At 45.6% G+C, this 19228-nt stretch overlaps 1 pseudogene; it reads left to right on the plus strand.

The window, feature by feature from the left end:
* The first annotated feature begins 1493 nt into the window (after positions 1 to 1493).
* On the plus strand, positions 1494 to 15284 carry LOC138259888 (centromere protein L-like; annotated as a pseudogene).
* Positions 15285 to 19228: the final 3944 nt, after the last annotated feature.

The following is a 19228-nucleotide window of genomic DNA, read 5'->3' on the forward strand; positions in this document are numbered from 1 at the left end:
TTCTGATGGGCGCTGACCTTTAGGGGACACACAGAAAAGTGACACAAAGGTCAGACAATGCCCATTTGATACAGCTGGCTATACGTCCCCTATAGTACGGACACTTAAGATAGCATTACAGCACCTCACACACGCAGTATGTCATGCATTCCACTGCTGCACAGTGTCAAATCGTGCACACTTGTTTACAGCCATCTACCACCATTTCACACATCCTACTCACCTGTACCCATAGTGGACCATAGAGCTTGGCGTACAGGGGTAGGACTCCGTCCACTAGCTTCTCCAGTTCCTTGGTGGTGAACGACGGGGCCCTTTTCCCTGCCACTCGTGCCATTTCCAGGACCAGGGTCAGGACACAGTAGCAAACTCAGTGGAGTACTTGCATACACGTAATCCGGGAGTCAAGTGAAGATGGGGTAACGAGACAGCGTAAGCTCTGCGGCGGTGTGCACCGTCCCCACTGGTGGCGGTCATGATAGGCCCATATTCCCCATTGACAACCATGTTAACCAATGAATGGGTGCACGGCGGTGAACACTGCCTTACACCATTCCGACAACCGCTGGCAGTATGAGGTCACTTCCACTGCTACCTATCTGGATTACTGGGGGCAGACATTTTGCACAATACTTCGCAGTTATTAATTTCACATTGGCCCCATGCAGGCCCTATGGACCCCATCCCCCAAATGCATGGACAAACAAATATTTACTCACCACAACTGTCCAGATATATCAGTGAGGACATATCACTCCAGTTTAACATCCTACAATGCATATGTGTCATCGACTTGTTTGCCAGCAGTGATGAATGTTTAACATGTTGTGAAGATGAATATGTGTTCTCCATTCCTCCTAGGTACAGACCTATGTGGCGAGGGAGGGCCCCATTGGTGTACAGACCACTTGTTGATTTGGAGACCATGGTGGAATGTCACATCATTATCAATTACAGACTCACTTGTGCTACTATTCATGAACTTTGTGCGTTATGGGATCCAGCACTGAGACCGGCTAATCGTAATCAGCATGCCATCCCTACTGAAGTGCAAGTGCTCTCTTCACTCCATTTCGTGGCCACAGGCTCATTTCAGGTGACAGTGGGCATGGGTGCAGGGCTCTCACAGCCAATGTTCTGCCTCATACTGTTCAGATTCCTGAATGCATTTGCACGACACCTGCAGTCATATGTGAGGTTTCCCCAAAGTGCTGAACTCCCTGCCATCAAGTCAGACTTTTATGCCTTTGCCAACATCCCTCATGTAATTGGTGCTATCAATGGCACCCACTTAGCTCTCATCCCCCAAGAGTAAGTGAACAGGTGTACAGAAACAGGAAGAACTTTCACTCTATGAACAGTCAATTGGTGTGTACTGCTGACCAGTTCATCTCACATGTGAATGCCATGTTCCCGGGATCAGTCCATTAGTCCTTTGTGCAGAGGAACAGCAGTGTGCCACACATGATGGAACAACTACAAGGGGACAGAGGATGGATCATAGGTAAGTGTGTCTGACACATTTTCTACACATAGCTGACAGCCTGCCTGTCTGCAACTGAGGGTTGTTAGTTACAGTCCTGTTTTGCCCACTTTTTGCAGGTGATTCTGGCTATCCCAACATGCATTGGCTCCTGACACCAGTGACGAATCCTAGGACAGATGCCGAGAGGAATTACAATGAGGCCCATGGACATTCTAGGAGGCTGATGAAGCGCACTATAGGTCTCCTGAAGGCTAGATTCCGTTGCCTCCATATTTCTGGGGGATCCCTGGCATATTGCCCTGAAAAGGTCTGTAGAATAGTGGTGGCCTGCTGCATGCTGCACAACGTGGCTGTGAGGAAATCTATTCCCCTCATGGAGGAGGAGGGTGCTGTATATCCAGACCAGCTTCATCTAAGAGGGGATGAGAGTGATGGCGAAGATGAAGAGGGGGAAGATGTACACTCCAGGAACCAACTGATCCAACTATACTTACAGTGACTATGATGTATTATTTGCTGCTGTTGTTGTCTGTGCTACATACTGTCTGTCTAACTTATCCCCTATGTGGGTGTTGGGTCAATAGACATTTTCACTGTAACAAGGTTTGCATGTGACATGTGACATGATGAACAACTTGTTAGACATTTCTGTTGATACCATCCCATGTTGTACTTGTGGTGCCATTCCTGCAATAAAGGTATGATTATATGATTACAATGACAATTGTGTGCACAGTTCGATTTGATTCATCATACTAACAGGGGACATTGACATTGGTGTACATGTGTTTATTAGGTGTCAGGGATGCCAGGGTGTTCTTTACAGTGATGGGAGAGGGCTGCTGCTGGATGTCCATACTTGCTACATGGTCTCAGCAATTATTGGCAGTGGTAATAGGTCCATCTGTATAAAACATGTTGTTGAGTTGAAATTGCACGGTGGGGATGGCGGTTGAGTGGCACACTTGGGTGACAGTTCCGGTCAGAGTCACTTCTTTGAGGGTGCCATGGTCCTGGCACGTGTTCCTGTCCCATATCTGGGCCTCAGGGACCGTTTGGGTGCCTGGTGTTGGCCTGTACGGGTGGAGGTGGTGGTCTTGTGTGTGTCCTTAGATTCTGGCTCCAGTCCAGCTGCTGCTGTTAATTGCTGTCCGTATCTTGGTCTGTGGTAGGGGATTCCTTGTCTGTGGGGGTCTCAGGCTGGGTTGGTAAGTGGTGCAGCTGCTCTCCTGCAATAGTGTCCATTGTGGCACTGAGCTGTTTCCACTACTCCATGGTCTCCTGGTGGTTTGCTATCTGCAGCCTTTGATTCTGTTCCAGGGTGGCCACGATCTGGCCCATCCTGTCCTGGGTATGGTGGTATGCTACCAGGACCTCAGAGATGGTCTCCTGGGCTGCAGCATCCATCCTTTGGCCTCCCCCAGGCCACTGTTGCCCTCCCACAGTGCCTAACCCCCGTGCCTGTGTCCCCTGCACAGGTCTGGCAGTGCCACTTGTACTGGGGCCATCGTCTTCCTGCCTGTTGGTAGGTAGTGACTGTGGCGTCTGTCCTTGTGTTCCACCAATCTGTGGTCTGGATACACAGGTGTGGGGACGGTTGACCAGAGCTGATGTTGGCGGCTGGGTGATAGGGGTGTCAGTGGTGTCCTGGGTGTGGCTGCTTGATGGTGACAGTCCAGGACTGTGTGAATGGCCAGGGTATTCCTCACTGTCCAGAGTTTCCTCTCTAGTGTCCTGAGTGGTGCCTGTGTTTCCATGTGGGCCACTATCACTCCTTATCCTGTTCGTCAGGGTGGCATGGGTGGTGGTGACTGTTGGGGGGAATGGACATGTATGTTACAATTGCAAAATCAGATGGGGGTGCACAGGACAGGCCTATTTTGTGCAGGGCTTCCACTGGTGTGCCATGCAGGGTGCTTTTGTGAGGTTGTCATTGCATTTTTCTTGGGATGTGGAGGTGCATTGTTGGTGGTGTTGTGCCATTGTGATGCCTTGCAGGGGTAGGTGGCTGTGCACAGGGGGAGGGATGTGGGCCTGTTGGTGGGTTTGTGGGCATGATTGGTGACTGGATGTAGTGATTGTGGCCTGGGTGGGGTAGTGGTCCTGGTGGTAGTTTGAGGGGTGGGGTGGTGCATGCAATCAAGGTGTGGTGGATATGGGGTAATTTTGGATGACTTACCTGAGTCCATTCCTCCAGTGAGTCCAGTGAGGCCCTCAGGGTGCCGGATGGCCAGTACCTTTTCCTCCCAGTCAGTGTAGTCGGGGGGTGTTGGTGGAGGTCCTCCCCCCGTGTTCTGTACCGCAATGTTGTGCGTGGCTGCCAAGGACCTCACCTTCCCATGCAGGTCATTCCATCTCTTGCAGATGTCGTCCCTTGTGCGTGGATGGTTTCCCACTGCGTTGACCTTGTTGACAATGGTCTGCCATAACTCCATCTTCCTGGTGATGTGTGTGTGCTGGACCTGTGCCCTGAATATTTGTGGCTCGTCCTTGAGTATCTCGTCCACTATGGTCCTTTGCTCCCTTTCTGTGAAGCGTGGGTGCTTGGGGGGTGCCATGGTGTGTGTTGTGGGTGGTGTGTTGTGTGGATATTGGTGGCGGTGCTGTTGTGTGGTTGGGTGTGTGAGTCGTGTGATGTGGAATTCGGTCTCTGCATGTGGTATTGTCCATCTGGCTTCTCCTATTGGCGATGCAAAGGATTGTGGAGTGTGTCTGTGTTTTATGGTGTTGTGGATGTGTGTCAGGTGTGTGGGTTTCAAACTTGCCAATGTGTGCATTACTTACTGTTGGGTCCACTTGCTGGCCGTTGGGGTCTGTACCGCCAATGGTTGTTCGACATCCACTGACCGCCGTGGTGATTTGTGCATCATTATTTGGAGGACGGTGGCGGGGTGGGATGTGCAGCTTTTTCGCCAACAAGGCCCTAGCGGTGACTTGTGGTAGGAATATTTTGGGCGGATTCTGTTTTTTGCTTCTTTATATGGCGTCTTTATGTTAACCGCCAATGGCGTGATTCTGTTCACCGTTGCCACGGTGAGAGACGGTGTTTACCGCCATATTCATAATGACCCCCAAAATATCTGTTGATAATGGCTTGTATTTGTGTGCGTACTCTGTTGTACTTCTGTTGGCATAGAGTGATGGTCTGAAAAAAAAGACATCTAGATGTAAATAAAGCGGGTAGGCCGAATCACCTAGGTGCAATAAATATGCAGGCAGCATGGTCCAATAATAGAAATGCTTATAGGTTTAGGAATGTGGAGTTCACTTTGAATGCCTGCAAGCCCAACGTTGCCTCCCACCCACTAGAGTCAAATGAAATTATAAATTGGGTAATTGAAGCATTTAATAAGTAAACGTTCTTCAAACGAGAAAGATTCATTCTGAAGCACTATATATGAAACTGACTTCAAGTATCTGTATTAGAACGTACGCATTGGTAGACGTGTGTTGTCTAGGGCAAGTTATGTGGGACACATTACACATGAATCAAATGAGTGAGTGAGTGAACAAAGTTATGTGAAAATTGTTCTTGTACTGGTTAAAATGCACAAGGTATACAGGCACATGCCACTGTTCAAATATCCACAGAGATGCCCTACAGCTCCTTGTCACCAGCATGAAGTTGGGATACATCAAAGTGCAAAAATACAGAAGACCTGAGTGAAATTTTTATTATGTAATCAAAATAAGTGTAGAAAGAAATGTCACTAAGTTTTGATTTAAGCATTTCCATTTAAAGTTTTTTAGGAGAATGCACACCTTGTATGAGAAAATCTCACAAGAAACCAATGGGAAACTGGTTGGCTCAGAAAACGTTTTGCAGAGAGATATTGTGTGAGTTGCATGGTCGCTTAATAAAAATGGTATAGAATTCTGTGTAATTTTTAAAACTGTTTTCCAATTTCAAGTACCACTGTAAACAATGATATATACATGTATTGCCCCAAGAAAGCTAGCACACATGCCTGTTTTATGACTCATTGCACTATGGATTGAACTAGCAAATACCACCAGCATGTTGGTGCTCACCCAATCAAACATTGGTGTAAGTAATTGGATTATTACTTTAGGTGTGTGAGACTACCCATCTCAAAAATTAATCATAACCATTGCTAGGGTGAACCCTAAAAGTCACCAAATTCATCTGATCTCATCCCCCTGTTAGCTATGGAAGAAAGAATACATGCTTAACTTAGGGCAATGTGTAATGTATTTATGCAGTAAGAAAACAGTAACACAGTCAAAAAGCAAAACACTACAAATTCCAAACACATTGGAAAATGGAGGAAACTCTAATAACAAAACAACATAAAAATGATAAAAATCAAATAAGGGAAATCAGAAAAGATTTAAGAGAAAATGGTGCAAAAAAGCTCAAAGGTTCAGTGATAGTCTACGGTCACTGTACACTGAGATCTCAGTGAAATTTGAGACTGACCATGATGGAGGTTTATCCTGGTCAAAGATTTTACATTGAGAACCAGTATTTTAAGTTCCAAACCACCACAGGAGTACACTTTGAAAGCCCCCATGACCTCAGTGGAGGCATTCAGAGTCTCACAGTTTGACTGGCAATGAAGGATCCACTACAGGTTCATTTGCCACATGTCAACTGGATCCAGAAAAAAGGCCTCTTGCAGCTTAATGTCTCCCTGTGGGCACATAGGACGTCAGCTAACTGGCCCTTTCTTTCCACTTATTTGGTACAAGAATGAGCAGGTCTAGACCTTCAGAGCTTCTCTCAAGTAATTGTTCTTTTCTGATCTTCCAGGTCCAGAGAGTGTTCTAAATTGTGTGCCTGGAGATGCCATATTTATGCTTCACGTAGCTAATGGGAGGACGCTAACCAAACGGGGGTAAAAGTTACCAGACCCTGACGTACCAACTTTTACAGTAGTTAATGTTTGCGATACTGTAAACAGGCCGAAGATGCAATGTGTCAGTGTTGGACATAGCCCTTCTTTGGGGATTTTCTTAAAACGGTTTGCTTTATCCTCCTGTTTTTGTGTTGACACTCTTTGCATGGCCTTAGGACTCTGGGCACTTTTCCCCTGTACTACAGTGGGAAAATGTGTGCCCCCTTCCTACACATTCCAGGAAGGGGCCTTTATATAATTGGTTTAGGTGCTGCATCCAGGAGTGCCCTATAAAAAGGTACACCACATACCCGGGATGGGTCCGGCCCTGGCTAGCGGTGGGATATGGCACTGAGTGTGCCCACCACCAGTATAGCCTATGAAACATGTGTCAGTCCCACCATTGCAGGCCTGTGGTGGTGCAGTTGTGCTTGTACATAGGATGGCTTGACTCACTCCTTAGCCAGTCCTGAACGGGCCTTTCACTACTCCTAGGGCACACCCTGAAGGGCGGAGCAGGTGGTAGATGAAAGCTGGGCAGGTACACAGGACTCATTTGAACTAAGGGTGTAACATGTATTAAGCCTGCCATTGCAGGCCTGAGGATGCGTGCTTGTACCATGGTGTTGTAAACATGTGCCCCATCTGTCATTGGAGGCAAGTGTGTACAAACTTGCACCAAAGGTGTCTTTAAACATGTGCCAGCCTGCTATTGCAGGCCTGAGTGTGTTAATATTCTCGGGATGGCCTTTCCAAATTGCCAGCCAACCCTGAGGAGACCTTCACTGACCAATAGGGCACCCCTAGGATAAGTCGTAAAAGGGTGACGTGAGTGCAAGGGGAAAAGCGGGGCAGGAACACATGGGTATTCTCTGCCCAGGTAGTAAAATACCCATGTGTGCTCCCTACCTCTGAAGGTTACTCTTCCCATAAGGCTAACATGGGGGACTGATTAAAATTACTCCAAACTACACACGTGGATTACAGTGTAGCAGCCTCATAATGTTTCCTATCATTTGGATTCACAATGTCAAAACCCTTCCTATGGTAAAGGTGTTTTTTGTCATTACTAGATTAGAAATGCCACCGCTAGAAAGTCAGTTTTGAGTTCATTCAGCTCAGGCATAAGAGTGTGACATTGTAAATCAAATAATTTTAGTCACAGTCCACAAGTATCAGTGATCATATAAACAATGTAATATGATTGCGCCAGGGTACTATAGTAAACGATGTTTCAATCCAAAAGAGGATGGAAGTGTTACATGTAGCTCAACAGACCAGTCAAACAGGATGTCCACAGCCCCAATACAGCAAATTGTGTGAATATACACGAGGATCCATCTCTGCACATTCAAGTCAGCCCATTGTTTGCTCCCGGGAGGCATTGCAAACCTTTTCTGCACATCTTTGGGTCTGAAGACAGGCTGAGAGCTGGCAGGGACTTATGCAAATTAGCCTTCTGACAGATCAAGGGGGCAAAGGGTACCTTTCTAAAAAGTTATTTTTCCTCAATATTTATTAAAAACCCAGCTAGAAAATGTAATTAGAATTTTAACAGCTAAAAAAATAGTGATTTAATTATTTTTCTAGCTGGTCCCCTTCACATAATATAGCATTTGCATTTAAATCTGTACTCCAGTTTTCTACAAAGGGCAGCTAGGCCTGCCACAATGAAAACAAGCTTTCAAGGTCTTGTCACTTTAGGGACGTGGTAACATCAACACTCTACATGTCCCACTTTTAGATAGCATGCACCCTACTTTGTGGGCTAAAAGGTTTATATAGGGATGACTTACTTATGTTTAAAAGGGAGGTTATTACCCATCAAAAGAGTTTATTTTGACATGTTGCTGTGCATGTTTTGCACTGTTAAAGTTAGGATACATTTGTAGGTCTATAACCCTGCTTGCACTACCAATATACTGAATAGCACAGTAGGCGCACTGGTTTAACTTTCAGCCCCTTGGGTAAATTTTGTACCATTTATGAGTCACTTATAGGTAAGTTAAATATGCCAATTAGGAATATGCTAATTTGACTATGTTTGAAGGTAGAGCACAGGCTAACTACTGGTTATCAGGGGTAAAATGCACTGAGTTCTAAAGCCAGCAAACTAATTGGATCCCATATAATGCTGAATGCAAGTTCTGCTGAACTATCGACAGATGCTGATAAAATACACAAAAATTGATTATGATACCTTTTTAGCACTAATGATTATGTTTAAATGACCCTGATATAAAAATGTCATCACTCAAATTGTGGTATCTGGGAGACCAAAATGTCCAACCTCTGAATAACAGCAGTACACCTAATGCATGTACTCTGTAGAATTTTTAAACAATACATTCACAAGTGCATTCAATAAAATAAATATGAAGCTAGCAAGATAGTACATTTATTTTATTCTAAATCAATAAATGTAACTAATCTACAAAAGGACCTATTTGTCTTTCCCTGGTATAAAAAAATGAATAGCCTCTAAAACTGTGTGACACCTTGCCTCATTAAAAATCTACTTTAATAATACTTTCTTTTCTGGTAGCTTAGGGCAGATGGATAAATAGTGATGTATTTATTTTTACATTGGCCACAAAGGTGAAATATTCGTGATCATTCATGATGGTTTTATATATCACAATAAGCTGAAGTACAATACAATACAACATTCTAAAAAGTGAAAAGTAAGCAAGTTTTAGCAGGAAGGTTAGAGTTAATATAAGCTTTTCCTGATGTCACAAATTTCCTTTAAATTCCCATTAAATAGCTTGCATTTGATTCAGATTTCATATTTATTATATCAACAGTGTATGATTTACCTTCAATGCTTTGATGTGCATAAATATTTAAATTCCAGAATAAGAGCTTTTGACAGGCTTATCCAGTCTGGTGAATCATAAAAGACACATGGGACCTACATGAGATTCAAGGTGAACAGCAATGGATCACTTGTCAGATACACCAAACACATTTGTCTGCTGGGGCTTGGAAGTAGAGAAGTCTGTAAAAGGACTTTGGCATTTTTTTGAGGAAAGACACTTCTCCACTCGAGACAAACCTAAAATGTAGTCTGATTAAATGGAACTACCAGTCAGATGCTTTTCACAGCTTGAAAGTCCAGAGCAAAAGTTTAAAAAAAGTTCCCAAACCTCTTCTGAAGCCCAAACAACCACAGAAATAGACTTATTAGGCCCACAGGAACTCAGTAAGAACACTCTGGGTAAGAAGCGGAGAGCAACAGCAAAGTCTTATGCAGGTCTAGTTGCCACTGGTTAGCTGGGATACTTCACAGCAATGCCTTCACCAGCTTGTTTATGTTCCTAGAGCCAGAGGGGTTGAGCCTTGTGATCTTTGGACATATTTCTGTCCTTTGACTTCAAGTAGAGGGTGTTCCAATCTTCTCAGGCACTGTTCACAAGTCACAGATGGCAAGTACAGCATTATTGGTCAACCTGGTATCCTTTGGCAAGTTCAGCATGTTCTGAGGAAGGCTGGGTGAGGGAAAGTAGAGAAGCGGATTTTTTGCAGATTTTCTCCCCACTTTTTGCCCCCATTTGGACAAATAGCAGCTGACTTTTCGACTCTAGGAGTGCACTGAGGCCTGATAACCAGACATCAGTGCCAGTGGTCTGACTCCATGCAACTTATTTGTCAAGGTACTCAGGACATGTAAAGCAGAGTGTTCACTCTAGATTACAGCACTATTTGTGCCACCCTTCATGTGACGAGACAGAAAATGACCCCCAGCCTTACACTGTCAGTTCAACTTTTCCATTTAAACATATGGCACCTACCCCTTAATATGTTATATTAGAATCCAATAAGGAAGGCCTATCAAGCCCTATGGCAGGGAGGTGTATTTTGAGAAGGAGGACATGTGTTTTATGATATGTCTTAGCAGCAGCACTTCCAAATTGTCGTTTTGCTGTGGCTCAAATTGGTAGCACTTTTGCCTAATGTAGAGTTATTAGGTGGCATTCCAACCCAGCTAACTTTTGACTGGGACTACCGAAGTGGGTCATGTAAGGCATTAAATTAATTATGGTATTAAATGCGACTTGATGGCCAAGTCTAAATCCATGTTCATTTTAAAGGTAAGCCGCTTTCATGAACTTGCCACTCTGTGCCCCAGCTCGTTTAGTGGCATCATGAAGGTACTAACACACAGACAGCTTTCTGCTTGGGAAGATGTGTAAATGACTCTCAGGCCAGTGACAAAGGCTGCTGCCACACTGTAACAGGTTACTTCTTCCCACAGGATGACTGCCCTGGGTGTTAGCTCAAACAGCGAGCTTCAAAGATGAAGACCCCTTTGAAAGGCCACTGTGACAACACTCTCATGCAGGCTGATTTTTGTTTCCTGCAGACAGAGTAGATCCAGTGACAGAAAAGGAAAAACCAGTTCACCAACTGGTTTTCAAGGGGTGTGTAGTCCCATGGAAACAGCATCTCTGTAGGTGGGCTACCAAGGTCGTTACAGCCATAGAAGGGTTCTGCCATGTTGGTTGTGGCACGTTGGTTGTGGCATTTTGGTTGTGGAAGGAATGTTGCACTTTGGGATAGCCAGATGGCACACATCATTGGAAATCTATCACCAGAGAGAAGGGGGGAACTATCCCATTGGCTAGTGATCAGGTTTTCCCCTCAGGGCAGTTCTGGGATATAATGGCCACCCCTGGCATCCAAGACTTCATTACTCACTGAGGTTATAAAAAGGATAGGAAGGAGAGCACTCTGCACCCTTTGGAAGCACACAAAGAGAGGGTGTGATGCTGGAGCTCTTGTGAGACTATCAGAACAAGAGTGCTGGATTTGTGGTGGCAGCACCACCGTTTGTGGGTGACTGAGTCAATTCACACTGTTTTGGCAGCTGTCGGCCCAACCTTTCCAGCTAGCGAACAGCACCTCACCCAAACCTGAAAGAAAAGGCTATTTGTGGCAGCCTGATACATGACACACTGTGGCTCCTCAGGGGAAGTTGTGGTAGACAGGTCTCACCCCTTTCTCTCATTAGCAAAAGGTCTCATATACACACATAGGCCAAATAATTATTTTAATGAAAAGACTGTAAACTATGATAAAATATATGAGCCCTATTATTAGGGCTACTATTAGGGCAATGAGACATAACTTGATTATAATGGTGGTGACCAGCGAGAAGAAAATAAACAGTCCTAACATATTGGAATAACATACGTATCTGAATTCTACCTAACTACTAAGCAAGAGCGTAGCAGAGATATCTATCCACACTTAGCCTATGAGAGGAGCACCCACCCCAATTACTTGGAAGACAGGGGTCTGCCCGCTGTCTCCTCGGCTGGTTGTAGAGACAGGGCTGAGGTCAGCAATGAAATGGCATGCAGCATGGACGGATTCCTGCCTGGAATTACCTCCCTGTTGTCCCTTCGCCTGTACAGTGTTTTCATATGGAACATACTTCTGTTTCATGAAAAGGCAAGATGTGGGCTTATGCTTGAGTGTCGGACTGTTTAAATACTCTTGTGGTGGCAATTACTAGCTGGATTATCATGTACTGTTCTTGTCAGCCTTAGATAGAGGTACCTGGTAAAAATGTAGTGCACAGAATAATAATATTATTAATAATAAAGATAGCATTGTGCTCCCATTTGCACAGAGGCGCGGGTGGTATCTAAAATGTCTGGTAACACCTAGCAGCAGAGGGGCACAGGCAAGCAGAGATAATGCAAACTCCTGATGTTGGGGGTTCCAGCAGTGGAACCCCCAACATCAGGAGTTTGCCCCTTGTGAAGTCCACTTTGCAAACACTGGCTTTCCCCATTTTGGAAAATGGGTTATTGGTAAGGGCAGGTAAGTACCTACACTCAGCAATAGGCCACTAACCTCTACTTAGGTCCTATTAGGTTTCAGTAAATTAAACCCAGCTCAACCCTTGGTAGCTTGGCAACGAGCGACAAGGCTTAACTTAGGAGACAAAGCGTGAAGAATTAAAATATCACAAAACAGTAATTAAATAAAACACAGGAAACAGTTTAAAAATCCAAAATACATTTATAGAAATAGATTATACTTTTACATTTAAAATGACACCAAAACGAATAAAATCGGACAAGGGGAACCGGAGATATGAATTGTTTTAAAGAATTAATGCTTTCTAGCGCATAGAAGCAACTAGCGCTCAAAGGGTTAAAAAAGGTCACACTGGAAAGGAACAAAGTACAGAGTTCAGGCCACCCATGAGGTAACACTGTCACACTTACCTTCAGAAGTGTTTGATTCAGGAAAGTGGTCCACAGCACCAACCACGGGTTCAGAGGCTCTGGTGTGCTCCTTGGGGTCTGGGACTACAACTCCCACAATGCACCTCTTCAACTTATGGAGTTACTCCAAACGCCTCCAAACTTCTGGATCTTCTTCCAGAGGTCCCTTGTGTCCTTGAAGTGTCCACAACTTGATCAAAGGTTCCAGAAGCTCTGAGTTGCTCCTTGGGAGCTGGGACTACAATTCCCAGAATGCACCTGGTCAGAATCCTCAAATGGCCCATGGACGCTGGTCAGCTGGGCTCTGCTTGCAGGACTTGATGCAGGGGACTCTGGGTAGCTCCTTTGTACCTGTAGCAAACAGGGAGTCCCTTCTTGAAGCAGTAGAAGACAGGTAAAGTCCTTCTAGTGGTGAAGCCCAAGTGTGCAGCTGGTGCAGTCCTCCAGAGTGCAGTGTCCAGGTCAGGGGTCCATCAGGGCAGTCCTTCTTCTCCTGTAGTTCTTCTTTGGTGGAATCTGATAGGGATCTGAGGTGTGGGTGCAGGTCTGCCAGTTTTATCCTTGCTCCTGGGTGAAAAACAGGGGCGTCCTGGTTCTCTAAACAGGGACTGGGTCCTTCCCCCTGTGATGACCACTCCCTGGGAAGTGTGGCAAAAATCAATCCCAGGGAGCAACATTCCTCAAAAATCCATCATGGCTGAAAGTGATTTTTGGAGGTTACATCTGGCTGAGCCCATCCACTGGTGTGGCTAAAAATCCTGAACAGACCCCTCTCCTGCCCTCTCCTATTCTAACCAAGGAGGGCACCTAATTGTCTGGGTTTGCAGGATGTGCGGGTGTTGCTGGGTTGCTCCAAATGTCCTTCTCTTCCTTTAAAGACCAGTTTGGCAGCCCTCCCCCTTCCTGCTTCCACATCTGCTGAGGGGGTTATCTCCTCCCCCAGGCACATCTCTTTGTGTGGAGCCAGGCCACTTCACACCTCATCAAGGCAGCCTGGCCAGGCTGCCAGAGGCTGGCCAATCAGAACACAGCAGCAAAAACACTGTAGGGCTGAAGTTGGCATCTTTTCAGGTAAAGTTTAAAACTCTTTACCTGAACAAGTTATATTAAATCCCACAACTGGAAGTTGTGGGATTTATTATAACAATTAATTTGATACAAAACGTCTGGTTTCTGTTACTTAAGGGGACTTTTAAAATTAAAATAAAGTCTCCCCATTCTAGCCTATAGAGGCCATTCACTACAATGAGGGAAACACAAATTTGGCTGTTTTACCTCACCAGGGCTTTTAAAACTATTTTTATAAGGTCCCTGCTTATAGTTACATGGCACCCAGCCCTAGGGGCACATAGGGCACACCTTAGGGGGGACTTATATGTAAAAGGTAGTTTAAGACTTTGGAACTACTTTTACTTCCAAAGTCGAATTTGCATGAAACTTTAATTTAAAGGCAGCCAGCAAGGCAGGCCTGCTTTTAAAATGACACTGGGCACCTCAGCAGTGCACCTATGGGTGCACTACCTATTCTGGGGTCCCTAAACCTACATGCCCTACCATATACTATGGACTTATAGGTAGGTTAACTTAGCCAATCATAATTAGCCTAATTTGCATACCGAGTTTACACAGAGCACAGGCCCTGGGACTGGTTAGCAGTACCCAGGGCACCATCGGAGTCAGGAAACACCACCAAAAAGTCAAAAAGTGGAAAAATGGGGGCAGAAATTTAGGGGGCCTCTGCAATCAGCCCTGTTCTCTCACAACCATTGAGCCTTTACCTCTACTCATAGAAAAAATCAGTTCTGTAGGGGTCCCTCAAAAAGGAGAATCCCACAACACAGCCAGCTGGAGAAAAGTCCAGATCCACAAAACATAATACCACTTCTGCGGAAACAGGGAAAGTTGTATAGTGTGACACCAATGTACTATTTCTCTCATACATGTCTTATTCCTGGTAGCTGTCTATGTTCAGTGTAGCAGAGAAGCAGAAAGGGGTGGCTCTGCAAGTGGGCTTGGACCTTGTTGTGAAAGTATCTCTCTCTACCCTCTTTAGTATCAAAGGCAGGGAGTTTGACCTGGGTGCTTTTCTAATCCAGCTTATGTCAAAACCGCAGTCCATAACTTCACATTTGGAGGATAAAGTGGCATGGAAAGGCTGATTTTGCTGTACACTTGGGGATGAGGGATGTTGGACTTTTTGCCAGAGACTTTTACATGCCTTTCTTTATTTTTGATGAATGGCACTGAAACTTTCACTGCATTACTTGGCAGCTAGTTCTAGAAGACTTTTGACTGTTTCATTAGTGACTTGGCTATCAGCTCACAGGACCACTCATGGATGGCTGTCATGTGGACAGGCTATGACGTTCGCAGTCATCTTGCCCCAAAGGAACTTTTGTTTTCTGTTCCAACCATCTGCAAAGCCTTGACATTTCCTATGCCATAAATCCAGAAGATGCTTGAGCCCTATGGGACCATATTCATAAGAATCAGGAGGAGGAGGTGCAATTGTTCTTGGAGTGTTTGTATTCACATTTCTTTTGTCACTTGAAGATCCATCTGTGTGCTACAAAATTGGTGAATGTTTCCACTTCTGTGGCTTCAGTTCACTGTAATGGAAAATTAAAATTCCTGTGTAGCGATCATCTTCCACAGGTCTTGGCATTACTGACGAAGCTGGCCATCAATCAAATATAGTACTAACCACTGGGATATCACAACTGCACCATTTTAGCTTCTCAGGGACACACCATCCAGTCATCGCTTATTGGTCAACAACTGTCAGTTTGAGCTGTAGATACCAGGCTAAGATGCAAGAATATAACTGGACACTTTGGGGCTGATCACATATCGCGACCGTCTCTGAGGTTCAAGATGCTTCTTCTTGCAGTCTGTTCACAAGTTTGTTTTGATACTGTTGCATAACCTGCATGGTGGCCCACTCTGCTGTTTGAATCATCAAAATGTCAGAGAAGACGTTGCTTTCAGCTTTCAAATGGACTGTGCACAGAATGTTTCTCAGTGTTAACTAGGCTTGATATGCCCATCAGGTGGAATCAGATATTCATTGCAATATGTCATTCAACTGCAGCCCTCATGTACCATACAGATCTTCAAAAAACAGAGTCTTGAGCAGTTTTGAACTAAAAAAAGTTGCTGTGTTAGACACTATCACTGTTGTGGACCTGATGATGTTTGCCTTGTTAAGTAATTTAAGATTCAGGTGGACCACCAACAGGTTGACAATAACTTAAATTACATTTTTATGTTATAGAAGGAAATTCCACACAGTGGTACAAAACATCTTCATAACTATTGAATTTCTTTAAAACAAGGCACTTTAAACTTTAAATTATTTTACCTAGAAATATAATGGGTTTGTATGTTTAGCGCTGTTGGCTTTTAATAAATAAAAATGTAACAAATAATAACAATTCTTTCACAAAATCACAGAGTTACAGCTGATTAGAAAATAAAAATGTCTCCACTGAAAGCAAGCTAACTAAAAATGAATGAAACTGAATAAATTAATTCAGAACACATATGTAGGTGAAAGAGCAAAGGCTGCAGACCTAAGCTAAACTAAAATATGTGTGCCCAAGCAGAGTGTAAAATAAACCCACAACAGAGCAACAACACCTGCTGCCCTCTGTGCTAGTGGAGTTTGTACCCTGTTTGGTGTGTCTCGCTTTGGGAAATGCTGATCCCTGACCCGAGTCCAAAGCACAGACTCCAAGGGTCACTAGGCTGGCACCCCAGAACAGCACTTGCACCGTGAGTGCTGTGTTGCAAAAGAGCAAGATCTGCACTGGCAGCCATTGGAACCCTTCAAAGAGAACTTTTTGGGACCTGAAAATCCATGGTCAGAGTTGCCCCCATTCACCTGTGGACCAATGACTCAACCAGATTTCACCCCCATGGACCCCGCACCATCCATATCATCCTTTTTTTAATTTTATTCATTTAAACACAAATCAAATAAACATACATTAATACAGCAGATCTCTCGACGAGAGGATAAGGATATATGAGAACCATTACAAATCGTATAACTACTGTGGTATCCCAAATCGCAGGCGGGTCTCTGCCAGTATCTCTCTCTATATGCTGATATCAAGGGATCCATTCCAAAAAAGAGTCTCCACACCGGAGGAGCGAAAAAGTCCGCCGCCCCAGAGTAGGACAAGGACAGACACACCCAATGGTATTAATCTGACATAGTCGAGCAGGAAGAACTGCAAAAAATAACAGTTGCAATAACCTCATAAAAACAGGCAGGTGGAGCACACATTCACATCGTGCAGGATTATCATACAACAAGATAACTCGCATGATCCGAGGGGGGATGAAACGCGCAAATGGGAGACACCAGTCACACAGCGCCCTCAGTTTGCGTCGCCAAATATTCATTTAGAGGGGCCCAGATATCTTTGGGGCGGGATCCCTCTGGCACAAGTTCCCAGAATATTAACAGCTGATCATGACAAAAAGCAGCATCTCGTAACCAATCAGACCTACGGGGGGCTTTCCCCCAGCCCCAGCACATCGCAACTCTACGCTTAGCCAGCAGCATGAGAAGGCCCACCAAGCGTCTATGCGGGCCCTGAACCTCATCCATATATCCCAACAGCGCTATCTTAGGGGAGAGGGGGACCTCCACCTCTATCATTTCAACAATCGACCGTCTTATCTCCTCCCAAAACTTATACACTTTCGCGCACTCCCATTACAGGTGAAAGAAGCCCGCGTCCCGAGCCCCGCAACGAGAGCAGCATGTATCCGCTAGCAGCCCCATGGAATGTAGTTTCTTGGGCGTATAATATAGTCGGTGCAGAAACTTAAAATGCAGCAGGCGCAGTCTATAATTCGGGGACAATGTCCTCATATGAGCACAACAACTACGCCACATTGCCTCCGGGATAGGCTCCCCCACATCTCTCTCCCATGCAGTCCTAGAGGACACCACAAGGCCACTCCCCTGCTCCTGCGCAGCATTATACAGCTTAGTTATCAGCTTGGAGGGGGATCTCGCGCTACAAAGTGCCTCCAGAGCACGAAACTCCAAGGGAGCATCTGGCACTTCAAAAAATCGATCTCGCAGCAAAGCGCGGACCCGGAGAGCACAAAAACGTTGCAACGGGGTGCCATCTCATTCCGAGAGTGAATCGGGAATATCCAACAGCCGACCATCCACTACCCAGTCTCCCAGCACCGTCAAGCCAGCGTCTCGTAGAAACCCGTGCACCCCTCCATCACGAAACATCTAGGCATCAGCCACTGCCATAACAGGCAGCGAAGGAGCAAAGGGTGCGGATATCCCAGCCCTCTGCATTAACGCTCTCCATGCTCCCGCACTGCAGGAGACTGTGTCAACTCCTCCAGAACGGAGGGGAACCCGACCGCCGAGCGCGCATACCAAGCCGTCAGGCCAGACAGAATCACTCTCCGGTGCAAGGTGTGGCATATAACGGGTCGGATTCAGCCAATAGTATGCAAAATGCGCCTGTGCACAGTGATAATATAACTCCAGGTCTGGGGCTGCCAATCCGCCCCGCTCAAATGGCAGCATCAGTTTCTCCCAAGCGATACAGGACTGTCGCCCCGCCCATGCCAGCCGAACAAGCGCAGATCTCAGGCGCCGGAAATAGGCCTTAGTAAGTGGAAGGGGAAGATTCACGAATAAATACAAAAATTTAGGGAGTACCACCATCTTGGCAATAGCAATGAGACCAGTCAGCGAAAGTGGCAAAGCTTTCCAGACCTCCACCTTTTCCTCTAGCCATGTCAGCGCTGTCCCATAATTAGCAAGCCGAAGCGATTCCGCGTCGCAGCACAGGTGTATGCCTAGATAACGCACCGGTCCATCTGCCCAAACCAACGGGTATCGCGAGTCAAATCTCTCCACGCTAGGAGTTAGTGGCAGGATGATTGATTTCGACCAATTAATAGTGACCCCAGAAAAATTCCCGAAGCGAACAATTTCATCTAATAAGATGTCTAATTTCTGCCCGGGGTTTCGCACGTATATCGCAATATCATCTGCATATAAAGATATCAAGACAGGGCGTTGCCGGAACTGTAAGCCGCTATTGCTATATTTCTGTCGCAGTCCCGCCGCCAGAGGCTCCATCGCAGCTGCGAAAAGAAGCGGAGACAGCGGGCAGCCCTGTCGTGTACCCCGTGAGATCAGGAATGGGGCCGATACACCACCGTTAAGGCGCAACCTGGCAGTGGGCAGGGTATACAGCAACCTGATCCAGTTCACAAAACGCGTGCTGAGACCTACCCGGTTCAGAAGCGCAAACATATATTCCCAAGCCAGGGAATCAAAGGCCTTAGTTGCATCAAGAAACACTGCAGCTACATCATCGTCTGTCTCTAATGATCCCAGCACCGCAAAGAAAGTACGCAGATTATGGCTCGTGGATCTCCCAGGGATAAAGCCTGATTGATCCGGAAGCACCATTCTAGAGAGTAGTGGCTGTAGGCAAGTCGCTATCATTTTTGCAAGAATCTTGTTATCAATGTTTATCATGGAAAGTGGGCGATACGAATCGCATCGTGTCGGGTCCTTCCCAGGCTTCAAAACAGTTATTATTAAAGCCTCCCGGAGGGAGGTCGGGAGCGACCCAGTCGCCAGA

Source organism: Pleurodeles waltl, chromosome 2_1 (assembly GCF_031143425.1).
Source record: "Pleurodeles waltl isolate 20211129_DDA chromosome 2_1, aPleWal1.hap1.20221129, whole genome shotgun sequence".
NCBI classification, from domain to species: domain Eukaryota; kingdom Metazoa; phylum Chordata; class Amphibia; order Caudata; family Salamandridae; genus Pleurodeles; species Pleurodeles waltl.